At 40.5% G+C, this 24424-nt stretch overlaps 1 long non-coding RNA gene across 1 annotated transcript in view; it reads left to right on the top strand.

The window, feature by feature from the left end:
* Positions 1-24424, top strand: part of LOC146600698 (uncharacterized) — a 152868-nt gene that overhangs the window by 39420 nt on the left and 89024 nt on the right. The window contains exon 2 of the long non-coding RNA XR_014897597.1: positions 16986-17147. This is a non-coding gene — a long non-coding RNA (uncharacterized LOC146600698). The remainder of the gene's footprint in view (positions 1-16985; positions 17148-24424) is intronic.

Genomic DNA, 24424 nt, shown 5'->3' with positions numbered 1-24424 from the left:
TGTAAAACACTATTTCCTGTGAAATTATACATTTTGCTGAATGTACAGTTTACGTATTACCATGTGCTGGATAGATTAATGTCAAGTTTGATGCATAGTCTTGTTTTGCTCAGCTAAAAGAGCAGATACAACTTGCCCCTCAGCTGGAATGGAAAGCACTTACTGAAAACTCCTACTTGCACCATGGTGGTGATAAATGCAGGACAGTCTCATTCCAAGTTGTCTATTTTCCTCTCCTTTTCCCTTCCAAAGTCAGAAACTGATATTCTAGTGCACAAGGGAACAGAGATGAAGGATTCTGCTCTTCCTTGGGTATCAAAAGCTGAGAGGCAAATAAGAGTGCCACAGTCATGACTTGAACTTCTGCAGCCTGACTTGTTTTTGAGTACAGAAGCAGTCTTAGGGCAACCTGACCAAAGTTGATTGCATCTGAGCACAGGGAATTCCCCTTTCTGCTCACTGTAAGAAGACTTCTTGCTGAGGATGGTGTCAAAAAGTGCCCGTATGTTCTATGTGTCACTAGAATGGGCTCTTCCCTGTCCTGAGGGGTCTGATGAAGCAGGGGACTTGCAGGCAGCTGATTAGCTGAATGATGGGTCACGTTCACTTTCTGGTGCAATGAGCAGTCAAGCTGATTTTAATTTCCATTTCCTGGAGGATTCTTGAGACAAGTCTCGCAGAGTTGAAAGAGCTGTTGGTTTTGTGTAGAAAGGCTGCTGCTGTATATTGCCCTTTTTCCTGAAGAAAATGTCTATGCCCTGAACATTTCCAAACTATATTAGGTGTTAGAAAACAAGCCATTTCCAGAGGTTAACTATCCTTTTTGAGAACAGGTAGCAGTTTGAGGAGGAGGGAAAGAATTTACCCACTGCCTCACTATCGTGATCTACAACTGACTTCACTCCGTGCTTTGTGGGAGATGACAGTCCCCCTAAAGCCCTCTGTGAGTTCAGTGATGTCAAGGGGRTCTACAAGACCTTTCTTTACAATGCAGACTGAAAATTGAGGTCTCCTATTGTGGTGGAGCRGGGAGACCAGCCACTCTTTTGCCTCAGGCAAAAGAAAATAAATCTGTGTGGAAAAGGAAGTATAATCTACTTCTCTGATGTCCGATGGTGATAGTGGCCAGGAATAAGGGCTCCACTGCGATAGACACTGCTAAGTTAATCTCTGCCCTGCAGAGCCCCTCTTTTGTAATGACRACAAGACCCAACAGATGTTAGTACAGGGCTACCAGTGCAGGAAAGATGGGCTGGCTCATCTTAGCATAAATTTAGTATCTCAGTGATCTCTTAATTGACACAGGGGAGGCACTGGTCTAACAGTACCAACAGGCAATAATCTATCTGCATCAAAGCAGAGGTAGGCATTAAAGTGTGATGCTGGTTCAGCTGTGGTAGGATGCAGGCATGTAAGCTACTTTGTCAGTATGCAACCACAGGAAGAACAACTGTGGTTGCTGCTCTCTTAGACTCCCTTTTCTCCTCCCTTCCTGCCCTGCTTCTTTCTCTTTTTCTCTTTTCTTCATCTTGCAGATGTCATACACTCTATTTTGTCTGCTCAGAAAGGCCTGGGGCAGGGAAATAGCTCTCTTGCACATGGAAAATTCCTGTTGGTGAGGGGCTGAGGGCGGGGACAAGGCCAGTTGCCGCATCAAGCGGCAGATCTTTAGCTCACTTTTTTAAGCTTTCTTACCTGTCTTTTGAGGAGGGGCAGCGTTCAGCTTGGGCAGTTTCCCTGAGGCCTCAAGACACCGTGAGGACRTGTGTTCCAGTGATCTAAATTAGCCCTGCCCTCTAAGTTCACTAAACTGCATTAAGAGCAGGCACGCTAACTGCCTCCTTATGTTTTCTCCACATGCCTGGATTTCATGGGGACTTTGGTGTGGTTGAGAAAACTTTCCATTGCTCTTCTTGCTCTTCCCTTCTGTTGCTTTTTTAACATTTTATTCTGCCTAACTGCAGTCTCTGTTCTGTGTGTTTGGGAGAGAGAGTATTTCAAAGGGGCACTTAAATCCRTGGTACTATGTTGTTTAGTTTAACAGGGGCCAACAAAGCAATAAGTCAGACAGTTACAGCATGAAATCTAGTGTCTGGCTTAATTTTTCTGCTATGATATATATATTTTTTTTCTCATGGGCTGACTCCCCTGTGAAACTCTGGAGAAAGACTTATTTGCACAGCACTTTAAGCAAAGGATCCAAGACTTCAGTGTAGTTAGGTGGGATTCGAAGGAGAGAATGGTGGGGAGCAGTAAGAGACACGTAGATGCTGAGACATGTAGCAAAGCAGAAAAGAAACTGAGAAGGAGTTATGATCTGTGTGTGAGGAAGGAATAAAAACATTGACAGTCATGTTCCCTTGAGAATGTTCACTGTTAAGACCATCTGCTAAAACGTAGTATCAGGCAGTGCTGCATTTGGGAGAAAACTGGAGTAAGTGTGGGAAGTTACTGTTTCTCTGGGTCAGTTACTAAAGATAGGCCTAGCATGGGTGTTGTTTTTCTGGATATGATTGATTGCCTTGCTTCTCGCCCTCATTCAACAAGGGAGGTGGGTTTTTTGTTTTGTTTTGTTTTGTTTTTTCATARTTTATTAACTCAGGAGCTAAATTTATTAACCTGAAAATGAACTACTAAGCAAGTTCCACTTAAAGTCTGCAAGTTCTGGTAATCATTTTCCCTTATATTGGCTTCATGGTCTATGTTCCTCCTTTCCCCCTCCTTCTTCAAATAGTTCTAAAAACTGTTGATCAGGAAGGTGAGAATTGGTTTGAGCCCACTGGTACAGAAAGTCAAATTTATCCTTTTTGATCCCCCCTCCCCTGCTTTGGACAAGTGGTGGAAAATTGTTTTTTGTTCATTGCAAAGACTCAAAACTACACCGGTTAAAATAGAGGGGGAGAAGGGGAAGAAATTATATCTGTGTACCTTTATCTACATATATGTGCATATGCTTATTGGAGGGACCATGGACTAAAGCTATTTTGTTGCTTTAGCTTTTATTTTTAGGTTCTTTTATGTAGCTTTATAATTTTGGACTTGAAAAATTCTCCCAGTCATCAGAAGCTCTTGAATTAAGCTGACTTATACACTAAATTTCATATGTGAATCTTATGAACGGCTACTTCCATGACTTCCAACAAGTCTTTTGCGGTCCTCCTGCATATGGCTTGCATAAGCATATTTGTAGGTAGTCCTTCCACCATCAGACCTAGAATGCTGGGGAGAAGCAAGGGGATCCTTCTCCAAATCTTAAGTTGAAACAATTTTCCAGTTTTCTCAGTTGTTCTCATAGAAAACTTATATCTCCGGTCCTCAACCAGCACAACAATTTTTATGTAGGAAATCATGAGATCCTGGTCAAACCCAGTGACTTACCTAGTTGTGCACACAGCATGTTGACTATACAGACTTCTTTCACAACCTCATTTTAAAGTGATGTTTTTCTTTATTTCCTCTCCATGACTGAACGTTTCTTTGCGTGATTAAATATCTACTGCTTACCAGAGGGGCTGAATTTCAGTGGTGCCTAGAGAATGCAAATGTAGGATGTAAAACTAAAATCACAATATTTGATACAGTTGGGCCAGTGGGTTTTGTGGGAGACGCGTACCCGTGCAAAACCTTGTGGAACCAACAGAGACATGTGAGTGCCTCCAATGGGCTTCAATAGCAGGTGTATAAAGAACATGAATTTACAATAAGCAGAAATAAATTAGATGTTGTGGTAAAGGGTAGAAATACAAACAGACCAGTGGTTTCTCTGGAGACTAGGCCTGATGGAAAAAAAGGGACAATTACTGTTTAAACTGAATGAATTCTCAGTTCAATAGTATTGCAAAAGAAAGACAATTGAATTACAGGGTGCAGAGACAAAGTGATTTCTTCCAGGGCAAAGAGGTTATTTTGCCATTTTTCACTGCATTGAGGAGAGTGTATCATTTTTTGTGTGTATATTTTTGATCTCCTGTTTCCATAAAAAAATTTCCAATGAAGTGGAGCTAGGGCTAAAAGGAGGTCAGCTGAAAGGATCCAATATTTCAAGAGTGTGACCCGTGAGGGACTTCATTCTGACTGTTCTCTGATTAAAAAGAAAAAAGGATTGACATCCAAAAGAGATAAAGAAGAGATAGGAAAGCCATGTATGTTACTAATTGACACCTACATTGTCAGCCCCAGCGTGGAGACAATACGAAGAGGTAGGCAATAGACCTGACAGAGCCCTTTCAGGGCAGAGTTGAGCTATTCTTTTAGGATAAGAATGTTTGCTTTGCCCTGCCTATGGAGATGTGAAATAGCTGGCAGGCGGGTAATGAGAGAACCCTTCTTTAGGTCCATCAGTTAGACACTTTTAGAAAGTAATAAATGCGCTGATCTTTTTAAACTTGGATACTGCTGCTGCTAAAGCTTAGTAACAGAGAGAAGAGGCACATTTGAAAAGGTTGCACAGTCATCCATGGTCAATTTTAAGGGAAGACTTCCCAGAATTAACAGGAACTTCCCTTGTTCTTTGGAAGCCAAACATTAGTTACTTTTCCCCCAGCATTTTCACCTATGTATACATTACCATACCAACCACAAATCATTAGAAGTTGCGAAAGTATTCTCTTGGGGCTCTGACAGCTATCTTAGAAAAAAAAAAGAATGCAAGCAAATGATTTTGAATCTTTGTTTTCTGAGTTTTCTGTGAAACCAAAATACAGCTGTATGTTTATATTTGCATACTAAAGATGCGTAGGTGTATAATGCAGATTTGTAGATTCTTTCTGCCCAGCTGCAAGCATGAGAAGAGGAACAGCGCTATGTGCAAACTTTGCGTGCAAATCTCAGTTCCACAAATCAGTCTGTGTATCCATGTTACAGCTGACCTCTACTTAGGAAGTTCTGAACTGATCTGAGAAACAGATTTGGAAATTAACTGAATGCCTGTATTTGAAAGTTTAAAGGTCCACACTTTGTCCTTGATTTTACTCCACACAAGTCTGTGGTCTTGCAGGACTGTTGGATATGCTCATATAAAGACAGAGCTTTCACAGTGTTCAGGATCAAAACTGTGATCTTGATCTAAATTGGCTGAAGTGGTGAGAGGCTGATTTCAACCTTTGTAGAGAGAGAAACTGGCTGCAATATTAGTAGTCATCTGTCCAGATTCATCATCTCCATTCTAACAGGATAATTGAATAGCAGGCTTATCGGAAGCTCATCTTTAATGACCAGTTGATTAAGTTCATCATCCATCTCTTTAGCACAAAGATGCAAACATAAAACTGCACGTTGCCTTGGAAGACCAGATCCCTGACTATGGAAGGCAGAGTCTCAGAAGGCCAAACTATGGTGTTGCAGATTAAGGTAAAAGGGAAATATGCAGCCTGCGAGTGTGATTAGGAGTGTTCAGGTATTGTTCTTCATTTGTGAGCTCTCACCCATGCAGAGTGACCTTCCCCAAACTCCTGAGAGGTTTTACAGTGCTGCTTTTTGTGTCCCCTCATGGCTGCTGCAAGCAGGGGTGCCACCTAGATTTATATATAGTGTGCACTAATATAAGTGGCACCTTGGAGATGCGTTTCAAAGTCTGGTTTTCAAGCTGTTTTGAAATCAGCTGGTCTTGTTTTATGTCTTCTAAGTACACTGTATCTGTAGTTAATTAACTCGCTGTAAAGAGACAGTTGTTACAGAAAAGCTAAAAGGCACATTCCTCCCTCAGGCTAGGCCTTACGTGGGGTCTGCTGAAGTCACATCAGGCTATCATATAATTTATTTTTAATTTACAGAGTATGTTCCCTCAGGATCAAGTTATTGCTAGGAAATCTGGGGTGATTTATGTCATGCCTGTGCAATTTCCACACACAAACTTACGCAGAAACACTGTGATGTTATGGTTATTGATAAGTAATCATACTTGTCCCCTCGTAAGGCAGTGTGTCTCTCAGGCTTCCTGTGTTGAGTGATGAATTACGGAGGCAGAAGAATTGAGGATTCTCTTTTAAAAATTTGTAGAGATTTTCCCTTCAAAGGTATGTCCTGAAATGTAAAATGCTAGAATATACCTTACTGATGGAAGTACTCAAAATTTTTCTGAATCCCAGAGACCTCAGCCAATAGGCACAGGTTTGATCTTTAAAACAAAGATATGAATGACAAAGAAACTATGAGGCTGAATGTGTAAACTGGAGCTTTGGATGCTTCACTGCTGCACTGAGAACAAGACTAGAGACTGAATCCTGATCCAATGACTCACATTTTGCTTGTGGGATGTGCTAAACGTTGCTGACAGGTGGTGCCCTGCAGAGCTTTTTTCTCATGTATTTCAACCTTAGACTTTAAAGGAAAAATGAATCAAAACCAAAAAAACTCCCCTGTCAAAACAAGGAAGCATCTCTAAAAATGTCCTGTGGGCATTAAAGGACAGGAAAAGAAAGTATACGGAAAATTTTGAATTTGAAGAAGGAGATTAACAAAGAAAAGAGAGGAAAGCAATAGCTCCTGACAAAAATCCTATTGGATCAGGAAAGTCTTACTGACTGAGTAATAAAGTTGTGCTAATCAAAGACAGTACTGCAGTGAGAAGAGTTTAGATGAGTTGGGAACAACAGAAAACTTGCGTGTAAGCTTGCATCAGAAGTGAATTTGTGCGAAGAAATAAGGATGGATATAAAGTTGAGCTGCCCTAATTGCATATCCACCAGAGTCGATGAATTTATTGGAAAAACATTCTTCCCTTCTTTTTGATTCCTCCTTTCTGCACATTTTAACGAAAGGAAACAAAACAAAATGAAAAAAAGGAGGGGGAAGGGAGATTCTTCAGTGATGGCAGAAGGCCAGCTATCCTTTCTCTTCTTTCATTCTTTTGCTGTACTATGAAAGATCAAAACCAGACATTTAAATATTTATAATATCTTCCTGTAACGTCCTGAGGGGTTAACAAACAACTACTGTGGTCTGTTAGGAGATACCTAATGAATGCAAAGACTTCCTGATGGCTTTCCTCGGAAAAGAGAACACGATAAGGAAGTAGCTTGTGCATGATTTTAATTGCATTAAAGGCCATTAGAAAATATCTTGAAGAAGCTTCTTCTGAGCTGTATTTTAAGGGTTTTGGCTCCCTCATCTGTAGCAAAACTCATTCATTTGGGCAGTTATGACAGGAAGGATATATAGCAGACTTCAAGTAATAAATGTTTTATGTTAGCATCTGCATTTTCTCAGCATCACTCTGATACTAGATCTGTGCAAGAGATACTTGCTCTACAGCTATAAAGTTCTAAAAACTTGCTATTTTTTCATGTTCAACCAGAGCAGTCACACAAAAAATTTGAGAACATCACTTTTTTATTTCAAAATTTTTACTCATAAAGAGGGAAAGAAGGTAACCAGAAAAGAATTGACAAAACCCAGCAGATAGGTACATTTTTCCTATTATGTTCTTCTGGCAGACTTTCATAATAATAGTACTCAGAGTACAGATGATAGCAGGGTCACTGCGTGGCTGTGTTTCTGTAGGGTAGTGGTGCCTGTGATGTACTGGCCTCAAACCTGCTTTATTAAATTTCTTCTCCTGAGTCAGATTCTTAGCTGGTAAAAATAATTGCATCCTTGGCAGAGCATCTGGCCCTTGTTATGATTTTTAAGTCAGAAAAGAAAATCAAAACCAGTGGGATCAAACTATGTAAATTCCTTGATATGAATTACTGAATTGCACTTCCTCCTAATTTCATAGAATCATTGTAGAATCATAGAATGGTAAGGTGGGAAGGGACCTCTAGAGATCATCTAGTCCAACCCTTAGCATAGCCCATACAAGGATTGAACCCGCGACCTTGGCATTAGCAGCACCATGCTATAACCAACTGAGCTAAACCTTTCGTTTGGATCCTTCTGCCARCTGCTATGTTGTTTGACAATTTCCAATCATACCTGACTAGATAACAGATTCCATATATAGAGCAAGCCTTGGAGGCATCCACTTCTACAGGTGGCCCTATATGGGCTCAGGACCATACACACACTAAAAAGATTGTTATTGCCTCAGAAAGATCCCAATCTAGGCATCACTATGGAAATAATGAAGGGTGATAATGCTGTATTTAGGTCACAGTGGTAGAAGTGACCTATTTCAGCAAGTTAGTGTTCTATTATTCTGTCTGGTTGGAAATTTATCATGTTGTTGTCATTGAAATTCACAGTGAATAAAATTCAGCTGGGGAGACTAAGTTGGCAGCATTGCATGAGTACAGAAGAACATGGAAGAGTACCATTGCGTATTTGTGATAGATGGAGGCTTGTGATAGATGGTGACTTGGCCCATTGAAGATAATGGGATGACTTCTAGGACTGTGGTGTTACCAGAGTGCTAAGTGAGCTGATGAGGGATGGTCTGAGAAGTTGGGACTAGACCCTGGGTCACTTTACTTTCTTTCCCCAGTTTTCCCCATCAGGAGATTGTTTCACAGATCTGATCACAGATTCCAAATGCCTTAACTGATATGTGTATTTTAGTAAAATGAAGCCTTGCAGATGAATTTTCAGACAGATCAGGCACTATGATAGAGACTGTTGTTTAGCTGTGCTTCAGTGCGATCAAAAAGATGAGTAGGAAGGGCTGTACCTAATCTGCTGGGTGACCTTCAGTGAGCATTTTAGCATCTTTGTGTCTCTTTTTCCAGTAATGTGAAATGGAGATTGTCAATCTCATGTCTTTAAAACTACTGTTTAGTTTTTTCTGGATATGATCCATTATTTAAATGCAAATGATCACTCAAAATGTTGCTGACTTTCTAAGATGGTCTGACATATCATTTACACTACACATCTAGTCCAGGGAAAGAGAGTCTTAAAGTGGGTTTGGTAAAATGGTATGCCCATTCTGATGCAAAGTTAAAAAAAAAAAAAATCCATTCAAGATTGATAGAACAGTCAAATGCTCAACTGTTAGAACTGATTGAACATTTACTTTTAACTGCATAATTTAAACAAATTACTTTTTTGCAGCTGTATGTAAAGTGCATTGCAATGAGTTTATTCACACTACTGAGGATGGAAAATACATGTAAGATGCATTTCAGCTTCTCCTTTGGCATAGTGTGAGGTTCAGAATGACTGGACCAAGAATGACTAAATCTCTTCTGGTTCCCCACTTCCTCCAGGCAGTATGTTTTGGTTAAGTTGACAGAGTTATCCTCATGTTTTTAATCATGTGAAACATGCAATGGGGGTGGACAGCTCTGTAGGGGAAGAAAAGCTTGATCAGTGATATAATATAATACAGACTCCAAACTCTGCTATCTCTCTTGATTTGTTTCATTTTTCTGTTTACCATTTTGGAAGCAGGTGGTTGATTCTGGAAGCCAGCAGCAAAATGGGTAGGACCACAGAGGAGCAATCTGAAAAATGAGGCTGAGGACTATGGAAGCCCAGTTGCCTTGAATAGCTGAATGACTTTGAAAGTCTTAGTGTTGCTTTTAAGGTGCCTGGCTTAGTGGAGTGGGATATATTAAATTATACAGCTGCACTTTGATTACGTCAGGTTATGGCTTGTGGTGTGTTTTGAAGATTATATGCTGCCTGTAGTTCCTCTCCTTTTGTTCTTTGTAGCTTTTATCTAATTCTGCGTAAAGTAAAACTTAGTTGTTGCTGTTCATGTACAGGAGCCCTGTCTCTGGATCTGAACCTTATTGTGCTGAGCATTGCACTTTGTGGGAAAACCCGTCTCTGTCCAAAAAATGCTTCTAATCTAAATAACTATGCTAGGAAGATCTCAATTTTCTGCAGCTTTGTGTAGCTGTTGACATATGCACAGAGAAGACACAAAACACCACCAGTTTACCAGTAATTGGCAAATTTTGATCTTTTAATGAGACTTTTCCCCAGCTTAGTGTATATGTTAAGGTAATGTGCAGGTCGGTAGGGGAGCAATGTTCCAAGTTTACAGTCATTTGAAATGTAGGATGAAATTTCAATTTTGCTGCATGGTTACAGCAGAGGAAACAAGAAACTTGAGGATATGATCATACCATGTCATCCAGCTATTCTATTATTTACTACCCATTGCAGTTCTAGTGCTACTGGCTGTGCATTTTTGTCAGCTGTTAAACTGAATTTGATTTCATCTGTTTTGAATGAAACGTGTCTCAAGAAAACGCAGAGTGAAGACAGTAATGAGTATCCCAGTAGGGAATGCTGTTCTCTTCCAGGACTCTTTCCYGGGTTTCTCAGGAGTGACCCAGCTTGGTCAGATGCTGCCAACAAAATGCTGTTTAACACAAGTTGCTATCTGGTAGATAAGCTCTGCATGGCTTTCAGAGGAACCTGATCCAGTGCTCTGGATCTGCACAGGATCCTCCTGCTTTGGTTTAGTTTTGATTTGGTTTAGGATGGCCTCAGGGATACTCTCAGCTGTGACACCAGTATTCCCACAGAACTGCTGCCTTGCAGAGAAACAGCACAGGGGAGCCAAATCTCTACCCACAGTGTGCTCCCTAGGACCATTATGGTAGAAATAGGGCTGTCTCCTGCAGGAACCAGTTTCACCCAGCTTTAATGTAAGGAGGATTCCTGTCTGCTGGCTTTCCTCCCACCCCCATGTAAAGGCATTCTCCACCTGTTGCTTCTACCCAGAGYCTAGACACTTTTCTATTAAATCTTCCCCTCGGGCGAGTGGAACCGCAGGTGATAAAAGGAGTTTTGCACATGTAATTTCCCATTAGGTAAATTCCCCTTACCATTGGCTAAAAGTTTCACCCAAATAGAGTGGTGCTGAATGTCTGTCTTTGCTTCAAAAGCAGAGAGCACTTTCTCACTGAGGCCTTAGGCTCAAATGGAAAGGAAGGCGAGGCAAAGGAGCATGGATGGAAAGTGTTTTCAGTTTTTCAAATAATTAGAGTAGGCAGGATGGCACTCTGCTAACTGTTTGCCATTGAAATGCTGTGTGTGCAGCTGTGCGCTACTCTGATTTTCAAGGTAAATATCAATCTGAAAACATATTGCTCGAGCTGACCCTGTGTAAATGGCCAGAGTATGATGAGAAGTCCCTTAGGTAGTATTAGTTTGCATGCTCCTGCTCTTCCAGTATGTACTTGGATTTTGTCAGGGTAAGGTCGTTGCTTGCATTTGCATTACCAGGTGTCCTATTTTTCCTACATAGCTTTGTCCCAGGCCCACTTTTCAGAGCACACACCACAGTTGTCAGGGTTAATTTTCATCAGAGTTGAGCTCATTTATGTGCAGAAATAATCTGTGGGGTAGTCATTGTGCAAAATTCTCTCACTGTCCTAATACATTTGGCCTTAACTTAGTGTGCATAGTTAAAAAGGATCCGAATAAGCTGAAAAGAAATAAACTTAAGCCATTCCTTCCTAATGTACTGTGGGCATGTTCATTATTGCTGCAAGCTGTGTTTGTCACTCATGCTTGGGTAAAAGTGGCCATTAAATGTAAGACCTGCAAGTTTATTATTTAGAATTAATATTAAACCTTGTCTTGTGCAGTCTGTAGCAGCATATTTGCTTAATGATAGATATTTCCTTGGACGATGTGGAACTATCTCGCTACCCATGCATTTCTACCATGTTCATTACYTTATACAGAGATTGGGTAAAAATGCATGGCTAAAGCAAAAGAAGTGAAAAGGCAAAGTCAGATGATGGAAATAGGGTATGTTGCAGGCATGCACTTCCCCTTACCTATACATGCACTTTCTTAAAATATATTTGAGAYGAACAGCAAATATTTGAGAGGGGGCAAAACCACTCTGTATGTATTATCTACATTCTGTATGAACATACACTAAATCAGAGTGACAAAAGTGTGGGCCCAATGTCAAACATGAGCTGAAAATGGGACTGCTGGCTAGAGGTAGTCTGCTGGATTACAGGATTGGTCAGCTTATCTAAGTTCCATGTATCTATCAAAAGGCAGGAAAAACACAGCTATTTAATGGCCCAGAATCAGTCAGGACCCAGAAACTTAATTTCTAACTGTATCAGTGACTCAGCATATGTTCTTAGYGGAGTCACAAGGTTAACAATTTAAAGAATGATAATTAATTTCAAAGACCTCAATATCTGAAAAATCTTGTTCTCCCTTTTTCTTAGAAGTGCGGAAATCTTTTAAAAGTGCTGTTGGAGCAAAGGAACTAAAGCACCTGCTACCTCACTTTGGGAGAAGTCTGCAGTTAAAATACCCCCAAATCCCAAGTTTTTCAAAAAGAATAGATGTTCTTGAGAATGTCGTCTGTATCTTTTTTATGGGTCTGGTTTACTTTCTGCATAGTGGATACATTCAGGCCTTACAGTTTACACAAGTACTGCAAGATATAATTAGTAAATAGGAAAGCTTTGTGATCCTTGAAGGTAGGATTTTCCAGATTTTTTTTAAAAAAAGGTGTTGTTTACACTGTCAACGGCTTTGAGCTGCTTCTTCAAACACTGCCCCATTCTCAATTCCCAAGAAGAATCCCATAACTGCCTCTTTGAAGAGAGGAGTGTATGTTACCAGTGCTCACACCAGGACAGTACCCTGGCTAAGCCTCATTGTCAAGCGGAAATGCATTTGAAGTTAGGAATTCATAGAATTACACTGTAAATGGTATTTCTTTGCTCTGGCTTCACAGCAAGTGTAGCTTGGAGTCCCTTTAACACTGGGCTGATATTGTGGGCTCCTTTCCGCTGGATGTTTCATGGCAGCTCTTTGATGTTGGTGTATCCTAATCTGTTCAGATGGTGGTATCGTGGGTCTTAACTCTGGAGAGAAGGAAGGTAATTATCTTGGTATTGCTTTTCAGTGGTGTAACCACATTGGTTTCAATGAAATTTCTTTGCTTTGCAGTATCAGCTGGGAAGGTATCGTAGGGAAACTTATTCGTGATAAAAATGCAATATACTGTTACATGTATTTGATTCTTTTTAAAAAATATTCTGTTCCTTTGCTTGTAATTCTAAGCATGGCCTGGAGTAGCTGGTTAGCTGCCAGTTTATCAAATCGATGGCATAAGCCAGAAAACACAAGCATGAGTCAAGWGAAAGACGTCCAACCAGACTGTGGTTTTTACTCTGGAGCAGCATTGCTGGGTTTGACGTCTTTCTTGTGTTGTAGCAGCATACGTAAGATCAAAATCAGGTCTTCTCTTACAATCTTAAGTCTTCTTTCCCCATGGCAACTCTGGCTACTGGAAYGGGACTTGTGCGAAAGGGGGGCGTTTGTGTGTGAACACAAACGCAAATACAACCACAGAAAGGGAAGAGGCAGAAAGACTAGTGTTATATTTAGCAAATGCTTGCGTCTGCTAAGGTGTTAGTATTCATGCAGGTTGTAACTATTTTCTGTTTGTTTGGRGTTGTTTTTGAAGCTGTAGTGGAAAAAGTGGCGTCTTGAGTCATCCTACTGTTATCACCATGTCAGATCAAAGGGCACAGAATTAGGTTTGTGTTTTCACAAGGAAGATTGATGCTGACACACAGCTGTCCTTTCTTCCTCCTGAACACAGCAGCACTGAATGTTTTGCAGCTTGCAAGCTTGGCCCCGATTAGGATTCTGAAATAAAACTTCTATTGTCTTGAGTGTTTTGGTGTTTGTTCTAAAGAAATCATCAAACTTGGTTAGTTGTTTGTTTTTTCTTCTGCAGGAAAGGGGGGGAGTCATCTGTGCATCTATTTGCAATTGTAGCTTTAAAAGTCTAAAAATAAACAAGTCCCACACTCTACCTGAGAATGTTGTTTGCTGGCACCCTTGAAGAAGTGAAAATGTGTGTTTCAGAATCATTTAGCTAAAAAAAGTAAATTGTATAGAATGAAARAATCTGAGTTGTGTGGTTTACCACATTAAAATAAAAAAAATATATATTTTTAGACAGCTGTGCAAACACAAATACTTACTTTCTAACAAAGCCAGAATGCTACTATTTAAATTCCTCTTTTTAATCCACTTTTTATTTCATCTCTTATCCTTCAGAGAATTGATAGGGATRTGAGAAACGACTGAAACACTTGTATGCTGATGTGACCAGGAAGGAAAGGTTAAAGGAGGTTATCTCAGAGACGGTGTGTGCGCTCTTATTATTATTTGTGTATTTATTATTTATTTATTTATTTTTGTATATGAGGCAAAAATTAGCTTGGAGCATGACAAAACTCCTGCAGAGCACCCCATTGAGTTGTGGTTGCTTTTGGCATCAGTTATAGTTGCTACCATGAGGGCTGCATGAGAATATTGATGGCWAAGGAGAAATGGGAGAGATGGCTTCATGATGGACTAAATGCTTAGGTATTCTTAGCCCTACAAATATTGTAGAGTCAACACATGCTAAGGGGAAACATGGGGTATGTTTTATGATTTGTGGAATGGTGGAGCAGCAGCAGAGGCCTATAATGGTGGGTCTGGTGAGTTTCCTCTTAATTTCCTGGGATTTAGTTCCATTCACTCTGGCATGYAGAGGTATTTGCACAGACATAAAGGTAGTCAATATTAAGGGTTGAGGTGGCAGCCCTGGTATATATGCTTTTTTTGGTGTCTTTTTATATATGTGCATGCACATACTGTAAATCCAAAAGCCACATCATGCTGRCAATTTAATTATAGAGGTACTTGGTGTCAAGATTCCCACAGTGCTATTCCTAGGCATGGAAATGCTCATTTTCTCGGGATCTGTTCCTTTCTTTTCAAGCCACCTCCAAAAAGCCTCCCAGTGAGAAAATCCAAAGCACAAACAGCAATAGTGCTTGACCAGAAAATCTGTATAGCTATTATCTCTACTTTACTTGGCTTGGGTGGAAAAGCTGCTGATCAAGACACGTTGCTATCAGGAGCTCACTTGATGCCTGTGKGTGGTGGTGCAATCCCTGTCCAAACAGTGTAGGTTGGAGGTCGCTGAATTGCGCTATACCGCAATGCTTAAAGACACAGTGGTCTCTTCTCAGGACTGTAGTACCCCTCTCATCTGCAAAGATACAAGCTAATTTGGTTTGAGAAAGCAGCAAGAGACCTGCATGGAGAGCCCCAGCTGCGGAGACTTAAGGKGGGGGGGGGGGGAAGCGCCTGTGCTGTTATGCACCAGGGCAGATGTGCTGCATGGACTCAGTAGGCTGCCTTCACCAACTCCTCCGAAGTGTCATTCATTTTTTTGGAGTTCTCTCATAAGTTTCCTGGGATTAGTCGCCCTTTGCTGAAATTCCTAGGGAATGTTTCAGTCTATTCTTTCTTAGTTTCCTCAAATGGGCTGGTGGGGTTTCTTGTTTATTTAAATCTTTGTTTCTCTGTCTCAGGATAGTTTCTTCCCTCTGTAGCTGTTCAGCTACCCGTAAGGCTGAATGATTACTCAGAACTTCCTGGAAAGTCTCTTTTGTTTGTTTTAGACAAAAATACTCAGGAAGTTCCTCAGCTATTCCAGTTTAGCTGTACTGGCATCAGCCTTTGGATCCTCCAGTTGCACTCTCCACATTTTTGTAAGGCCATCTGAAATCCTTTTTAGTCCAGTACTAAACACAGAATATGTCAATGTTGTTCTGTATATTTCACATGCTGGAGACTATTTTCTACATGTCGCATACCTCAGTTAAAAGTAGAATGTCTCCTTGCTCATAGATTTGGGAGTTCATGTGACAGGGTTTTCACTCAGCCTTGTTTCTGACCCAGTCTCCACATTAAAATGTTCCAGCTGCAGATGCAAACTGTACTCCTCCCACCCCTCATATCCCCTTTCCACACACATTTGGATTCACTTGGTAAAGCTTCACCCTGCTTTAGCCACTTTCCACCAGGCACAGATTCATGCAGCTAAGTGTCTGCATGTTAAAAGAGATAGGGGGAAAAAATAAAACTTAGTAAGACTTAGCACTTGGATTCTTTTTAGCCTCATAATCTCTGGTGGCTCATTTCAAACCACTTGAATCTATATGATTAGGCTGAATGTTTTCAGTGGTGCTGGGTGATGGAGCATTTTAGTATAACTATGTCTTGATGCTAAACACTGTGCTTTTCTGCTTATAACCATCTATGGGCAGAAATGTGCTGATATTGTTGTCCAAACAACAACATGAGTAAGGGAACAGCAAGAGACTGTTGTGCATAATCTATGTGTAATATTTTAATTCTCCCAACAGCTGTCACTCACTGATATCAGTGGTTCCTTCCTGCTTCTGCAGTTTTAAGTCCTTCGCACCTAGACAGTGAGGCGTCAGTGGGTGGGAAGGAGGCCTAGAAACAGATGCATTCAACTGTGGCCTTAAAAGTATTAATTCTCTCTGTAAATAAGACCAACCACTAAAACATGAAAGTGCTACTGATTTAGCTAAATTAATATAGAAACTAGCAGCATGTAAAACCACATACATGACTGTCTTTAAACAATCTAAGTTCCACTGGTATCTTAGCTTCAACCACCATACCTACCATACAATTGTATGACAGTTTTAAAATTGATTAGAAGGGCCTCTCACAAGGGACCTATATTGATCAAACTACCAAACTATTTTGTTTCCATGAGCTGGTCAAATATTGTTGTTGCAGGCTAAATCCTGTTTGCAATCAGCTTTTTAGTTTGCAGCTTGTGCCTACGTTCCCTCTCCAGAACAAACGGCAGAAGGGGAAGAAACAATTTGGCACCAGTGCCTGCACTCAGCTTCAACAGTAGGACCTAAAGGAGAGACAGACCCTGAGCCACTACATTTCTGGCAGCTCTGAACTTTATTGTGGGTTTATGCATCTGTAGCAGCAAGGTAAACTCAAAATAGACTCTAAGGACTTTCCCCCAAAAAACCTAAAGTACTTGTGCCTCTGCTTCAGAAACCATTGCCAGTCAGCCAGGTGACTCTCAGTATTGAACTGCCGATCAAAGTTTGGTGGAACTGAGCCCAAATTCAGCCCTTTGGGAGCAAATTGCTTTCCAAATTATCGAGATTTTGTATGGCTACTCTTTGGCAGCAGATCACAGARGTTTATGTCCTTCAGCTATACCGTTGAATTGTTTGGGTTTTTTTTTTTTTTTTCCTTCACAGAACAGAGAATGCGGGCAAAAGACAAAGCAAGAAACAGTAACATAGCGTTCAGCTCAGTGGAATTGATTCAGCTAGTTCTGGAACAGCAAGGCTGCAGTTACTGTTTGTCCTCCTGGCGTGCCAAGAAGGCCCACGATGCAAACAGATGTGACTCATTAGAACGTAAGTGCAATTTATCATTCTCTGTGTTTTACAGTTGCAGAAAACTGGGATACTTGGTGTTGCAAGTGGTTGGTGCTAGTTATAGACCCCTTTCTTTTCTGTCTTGAAAGCAACTCTGGGAAATTTGTTCCAAAGTGTCATGAAATACTGAGTTATGTTAAAACAGTAGTTTACTGCCTCTGACRAAGTATTAGTCAAGGCTGAAATGAAGAGAGCTCATAGCACAAAGTGTGCTCTGCTTCTGAGTGCCCAAAGGTTGTCAAAACTGGGTGATGATGAAGTTTTCCTGACCCGTAGCACATAAAGGCAAATGTAAACTCAACTTGGTGAGCATGCTTAACAGTGGACCTGCAGCTTTCAGATTTCAGGTGCCATTTAAATTAAATAATCATGAATAATTATTGCAGCAAATAAATTTAAATATATGTGTTCTCTGTCTTTACAAAAATATTACTGCCAAATTATGGCAGTTTATAGTCATTTTAAAACTGGATCAAAGTACCACAAATATGTTCACAAAACTTATGAAAGCTGAAGCCAGTTAACACCTTAATTGCTTGTTGAAAAAAATGTTCTTATCTGTTTTGTAGTGCAGAAATTATAACACACTTTTTGTTGGTGTCCATCTAAGAGAAGACTTTTTTATGTGTTGAAGAGTGTTAAATCTTTCTATGATGAACTTTTTAGCCATGATACTTATGAAATTGAGAATTATAATTATTCAGGATTCTTAATCAGAAGCTGACCAGATATAAGTGTTCAAAGAATGCCACTAATTATATACTGACAAGGAAATGATGGTCAGACTAGGAAAGGAAATTCTCTGGTAAGAAACAGATTACATACCTGAGGAAAACACGCAATGGCTGTGGATGCTTATATTTTGCTATGCTGCTTCTATTTCCTGCAGTCCTGATGTCTGAGAGCTCAGAAGCTAGTTTGTGTACAGGCAGTACTTGSTCTAGCTTTCTTATGACTGCTAATAAAAGCTCCATTTCAAGCAGGGTGCACATGTGTGTATGTAAAGGAGGAGGAGAAGAGGTTGCTAAGCCTAACATGTAGGAGGACAGGGCAAGGTCTGCCAAGTCATTTCTCATGGGCCAGATCATGGTCAGCTATTGGAGGGCAACAATTTCATGCCTACAGATATAGGTTGGATTCAAACCAGCAATGACCCAGAGATTAAATGGTTTGTTTTCCTTTACTAGCGTCCTTAATTCATTCAGCTATCCCATTCTCTCTTTCCTGGACTTAATTAGATTTGTCATGCAACAGGTTTGTGGCTAAATGAGTATGTGTAAAATGTGCACAGTTAGTTTTAGCAGCTAAGCAACTGATTATAAAAATTGCCTGCTGGAAACATCTTCCACCCCGGCAGCTCTACTTGCACTTTTTTTTTTTTTCATTTATTTCTCAGTAAGCGATCCTACTAATAGGTATCGCCTCAATTTGTGAGAAGCAATTTATTTGTTGTACTTGTGAATCAATAAGGATGGATTGTTTGTTCGATAAGCCTTGTGGACATCCACTCTGTAATTAAGTCACGTAACAAATACTAGACTGAGTCTCTTCCTTATTTGGATGTACTTTTAATATTTTTTGAAAGGAGCATATTACCTTTCATAGGCACAAGTTCTTTCCTCTCTCAGACTGTGAGCCTTCTGCAAATAACAGAAGCTAACTGTTTCCATGAGTAGTAACCACTCTTCTTCATGTTCCTGGAAAAATAGCCAGAGGGGAATAAAGGAGTCCAGAACAAATTACAAGTGGGAATACATGAATATATCTACAGATACTATTTTCCTGTTCTGCTATTTTTAGAATTTCACACAGTCTTATGCTTTTTAAAATAGAACGAGCTTAATGAGGCAGAGGGAAAAAGGTAAATACCTAACAGCTTTGGTGATAGAAKCATGATCTCCTTTAGATTTCACAAGTAGTTTGTTGGGTTGATATGTGAACTACCATTAAATTTGTTTCTTTACATGACTGAGGTTATGAAGGAGGAATTGCTAAATCTTTTACTTTTAATGGATAGACTAAAGCTCCCAGCGTGTTTTGAAAATCCAGCCGTTCACTACTAATAGTGACAATCGTGTTTTATAATCTTTCTTAGGCAGTACTTCAATCTAGGGTGAAAGGAATTCATTACAACATGTCTGAAGGAATGGCAATCTAAATCCTGCTTTTTCAGCAGAGACTMTGTGGAATATCCTTAATAGGAATTCACCTCAAGAGACTCCATTTTGTAGTGAACTTAGGGCTCATGAAACCCACTCTGTTGATAACCTTCAGGATAAGTACAGCACCAGACAAAACAAACTAACATGTCCCCTGTTGCTYTTCTCCACTTCTGGCAGGGGATCTCCGCCAGTAATGTAAGAAGGTAGTTCAGACCACACAACTTAGATGGCAATAGCTGACAAGTACCATATGTGATGTCTGAGTTGGTTTTCTGAAAAGACTGAATTATTTTGTGCTCGCTGTCAAATTGCTMTATCAGAAGATTATTTTGAATTACCATCAATTGCAACTAAGTTATTAATAAAAGAGGATAAGGTTTGGGATGGGATAACCTTATATTTGAAGTAAAAAATGTGGCACATTTAAGCAGGGGGCGTACTGGACTTCACATTATGGGTAAGGTCGGAAGGGACCTCTGGAGATCCTCTATCCAACCCCCCTGCTCAAGCAGGGTCACCTAGAGCATGTTAGACAGGGTTGCATCCAGGCGGGCTTTGAAGATCTCCAGAGAAGGAGACTCCACAGCCTCTCTGGGCAACCTGTGCCAGTGCTCTGTCACTCTCACAGGGAAGAAATTCCTCCTCGTATTCAGTTCCTGTGTTTCAGTTTGTGCCTGTTGTCTCTTGCCCTGTCACATGGCAGCACTGAAGAGAGTTCGGCCCCGTACCCCTGACAACCTCCCTTCAGATATTTGTAGACATTGATAAGATCCCYCCTCAGTGTTCTCTTCCCCGGACTAAACARGCCCAGCTCTCGCAGCCGTTCCTCCTAGGGCAGGTACTCCAGCCCTCTGATCATCTTTGTAGCCCTACACTGGACTCTCTCCAGTAGCTCCATGTCTCTCTTGCACTGGGGAGCRCAGAACTGGAYGCAGTACTCGATGAGGCCTCACCAGGGTTGAGTAGAGGGGCAGGATCACCTCCCTCCACCTGCTGGCAACACTCTTCCCAATGCACCCCAGGAGACCATTGGCCTTCTTGGCCACAAGGGCACATTGCTGGCTCGTAGTCAATTTGTGGTCCACCAGTACTCCCAGGTCCTCTGCAGAGTTGCTCTCCAGAAGGTCAGCCCGCAGCCTGTACTGGTACATTTCTCCCTAGGTGCAGGACTCTGTACTTGCCCTGATATGCATTTGAAAATTGCAAAAATTACTCAATACTGACCTTTTTTTTTTTTTTGATACCCACCTAATCCTGACATATAAGCCCATGAGTTTTGTAACCTTTGGGCTTTGCTTTGTCAGATAAGGCACATTGTCTACAGACTGTCTAGATCTCTCAAAATTGTTCATGAGCTACTWAGGATAGACTCTGCCATCCTTTCCTGCATGAAGCAGATGTTTGGAAATCTGGAATTTGCTTACTACTCCTTAAAAATGATTTGCATCTTTCTTTAGTTATTCAGATTTGTCTTCATTTTTGTCCTGTGAATCTCCAGATCTCATGGAAACATATCTGATGGCAGTTCGTTGTTCTTAGAATGTTCTGGCACAGATATTATGCTATCAGGCAGCTAACTTGATTAGTAGGGGGAAAGAGCAGCTCTAAGATTGCTGCGTGGGCTTTTCAACTGGTACTTGCCAACCTACTGCTTTGCAACTAAGATGCTTGATTCATTCTGCTGCTCAAAGGAACAGCCTCTTTGTTACCAGTGTGTGACATTTAACAGTTCATCTGAAATTGCCTAAAGGAGGAAAAAGAATGGCAACTAAAATGGATTTTCCTACTAAATTAAAATACCACTTTAGCCAGAGCAAGTCTTCGCTAAGATCTAGCAGCAGCTGCTTACTTCCTTACTGCGGTAAGGAAGGGCAAGCAGCAGAGACCCTGGTTATAGTTTGGGTAAAGARAGAGATGGGTGGAGTGACCTGTTGCCCTTGCTGGGGTTGTTGATGTCGGTTAAATCTAGAGTGGGCATGAAATGGCATTCGTTTCAGTGCTTCAGCCTTGGAGGGTCATCAGATATGACAAGAGAAGCTGACAGAACTGTGCTGATCGGAATTTAAATGTTTCCTCACAGTTAAGTTGCCTCTCAGCAAGATGTGTTGGTATACACTTAGACTATTTCTTTTCAAACACTTTCAGCTCTATTCTTATTCTTTACGTTTCAGGTGTCTCGAGCAGGCACCCAAAGCATAGGAGAAAAAAGATGATTCTCAGTTCTAAATGTTATCATTTGTACTTTTTTTTTTTTCCTTTTTGAGTTGTCTGTCTTACCACTTACTCTAAATCTTTTCAAGTGGCTCTACATCTGATTTTACAACTTTCATACTGCCGAAATACAATAATAACTGAGTAGCGCATGAAGTAGTATCCCAGAACCTATCCAGATGGTACAGGGTTCTTCTGTATAAATGGTGGCTAGCCATAGTATCTGTTGGCAGCAGCTTTACACGACTTGAACAAGTTTTGTTGTCTTTTTAATCTTTTATTGTCCAAGTGGAAACAGGGTGAGTGGATTTCATTGTGGTTGTTGAATTTTCATGAGGGCTTTTGCAGGTTGGTTTATCATCAGAAAGGTTTTCTTGTTGAGGACTGTACTTGAAGAAGATGAAGAAGATTTAAGAATTCCTTATCTCTACTGCAATCACGTATATCACTAGTAGTTACCTACTTTTGGAAGAACATCCTGTATTTCTTTCATGACTTAGACTCAGAGCTTTATTTATATTTGGAATACTTGCTATTATTTCAAAGCACTTTTATGATGTATTTAAGTATATGTAGAGATTTTGCATTTCTAAGCAGAAAGATGACTCTAACTCTACATCAGGTTATTGGAGGTATTGAGCAAAGAATGACACTATCAGTTTGACAATTACTAGATCAAACAGTGAGGTGTGAAGAGCAGTTTTTTCACAAAAAATTAATGTATTTAGCTGTGATCAAAGCCTTAACTTTTTGTTTTATGTTTTTCAACAAAAGCATTTTTCTTAAATCTTTTAGTTTTCTCCCTTTTTGACAAAAAGCCATAGCAAATTTACACAACAATCTTGGCATATACACATGTGTGCTCGCTCGCTCTCACACTCTCTCTCTCTCTCTCTCTCACACACACACACACACACACACACACACACACACACACACACACACACAGAACCTAACCTGGCAGCAAGCCAGCATGCCTTAAATAAAGAAGTCTTCTGGAGGGAAGGGCAGTGTCTTATGATGGATTGCATGTGATGTATTGTACCAACACCACCACCTGCAGGAGTTCAGTGAAAGGGATAATTAATTACAAAATGCAAAATAAAACAGCAGTCAAGGCTCTTGCAGTATGGTCTAACCTTCCTCAGTATCAAGGACTTCTTGATTACCTGCTTTTTCCTTCAGGATCTGTGGCTGAGCTGTCTTTTCGGGTAAATCCTTAGCTATACCAGTAACCACGATTCTTGCCTCATGATTCTAAGCATTTATGTTGCTGTAGGGAGCCATATCTTTGAGAAGAGCCTGTATTGCTGGGCCAAGGTTGGATCTGAAACGCACTGTGCCAGAAAGTTCACGCTCCTGTTCTTTAGGTTTTAAGTGTGAGCATGTGATTTGAATTAAAACATCACGAAACAGCTGTGTTAGAGGCACATCTGTGTAAAAACTTGGCTTAGGCAAATGTGCACATTACTCTTTTTGGTTTATGTGCAGGCATAAGACAGCACCACTATTTTAGCTACTATGACAGTTGTATTACACAAATGTTCTATATATCTCATTGGTTTTTAGTAAGCTAGTATTAAGTCAGCACAATGAAGAAAAAGGTGAAGGGGAAAGCAATGGATTAAAAGAAGATCACTTATGGTGTTCAAAAAAAATCACTTGATTTTAGTGAGTCTCAGCTTGAAAGAGGTATTAAGCATATGTCAAGGATCCTTAGCATCCAGCAGCATCCACTCTTCAGTAAAATGCACCAAAACAGCAATTAGATCATGCCCGTCACAAAAATCAACAAGAAGCCTATGCGCTGAGAGCTGCTCTGGTGACTTCCACTTTAAGTGGTCATGTATCCTCATTTGCATTTTAACTTCCTCTGCAGGTTAGCAAAAGCCTAAGTTTCTGAGGTTTCTAAGTTTCTTGATACCGTGAAGATTTGCTCTAAGTGTGTGTGTGTGTGTGTGTGTGTGTGTGTGTGTGTGTGTGTATTTACATACCCCAAACCATGAGCTTTATTCTTCTAAAAACATTTCAGGCTTGGTCCATCAGTGATCTCTGGTGATTAGCGATCAGGGTGTGATCCCAGGTCATTTCTGCAACCTTGACTTCAGAGCATTTGGCAGAAGTTGGAGAACGTCTTGATGGGGTTATTCATTAGCGTGGTGATTGTGGGGCTGAGAGGGCAACCCGAGGAGCTTTGCTTGCTCTTAAAGTTGTACGTGGCTGCACTTCCCAGATGGCTGGGTTGTTTTCAGTCAAGGCAATGCTCAAAAAGAACGTTCTCATTTTAGTAAAAGGAAGTTAAAGACACCAAGGGAAGTAGGGCAAGAAGGCAATTGATTTGAATATATMATCCACAGTTTCCCTGCTGTTCTTTTCTTTAGTTCTCCATGATTAACTATGCTGTGTTCGGATGTGTTTTCCACTTACAGAGATTAAATCATGAGAACATTTAAATTCCCAGTTTAACCTTTTGAACAGCAAGTGAATTGTGGAAGGAAGCAATAAAAACCTGCTCACAGAGGAGGTGGACAGCAAGACTCAGTAGCAGCAAGGACTGAGCTGAGACTGATAGGCAAAGCTTGTAATGAAACATTAAAATAGAGAAGTAAAACTAACTTGCTTAGAATTGTTCAGCAGTACTTCCTGTCAGCTCTGTGAGGAGCATTGCTGCCCAGCAATAGAATATAAGAGTGCTGTTTGCCATTGTATCTATGAAGGAGCCTTGATTAGCTTCATTTTAATTGCAGGATGTTTTATAAGCCTGCTTTTGGGCTAGGCATAAAACTATTGCCATGAAATAACTGAAGAGTTCTCTGGAGACTCTCCTGTGAGTTTCAAGCAGTAGTATTAGGGAAGTTTTTCTTAATTAGAATTTCAGACAAA

The sequence above is a fragment of the Rhea americana genome, unplaced genomic scaffold (assembly GCF_003343005.1).
Source record: "Rhea americana isolate MKP2758 unplaced genomic scaffold, rheAme1 scaffold_118, whole genome shotgun sequence".
Taxonomy (NCBI): Eukaryota; Metazoa; Chordata; class Aves; order Rheiformes; family Rheidae; genus Rhea; species Rhea americana.
Note: the sequence above shows the minus strand (reverse complement) of the source record. Positions and strands in the feature narration are given on the sequence as shown.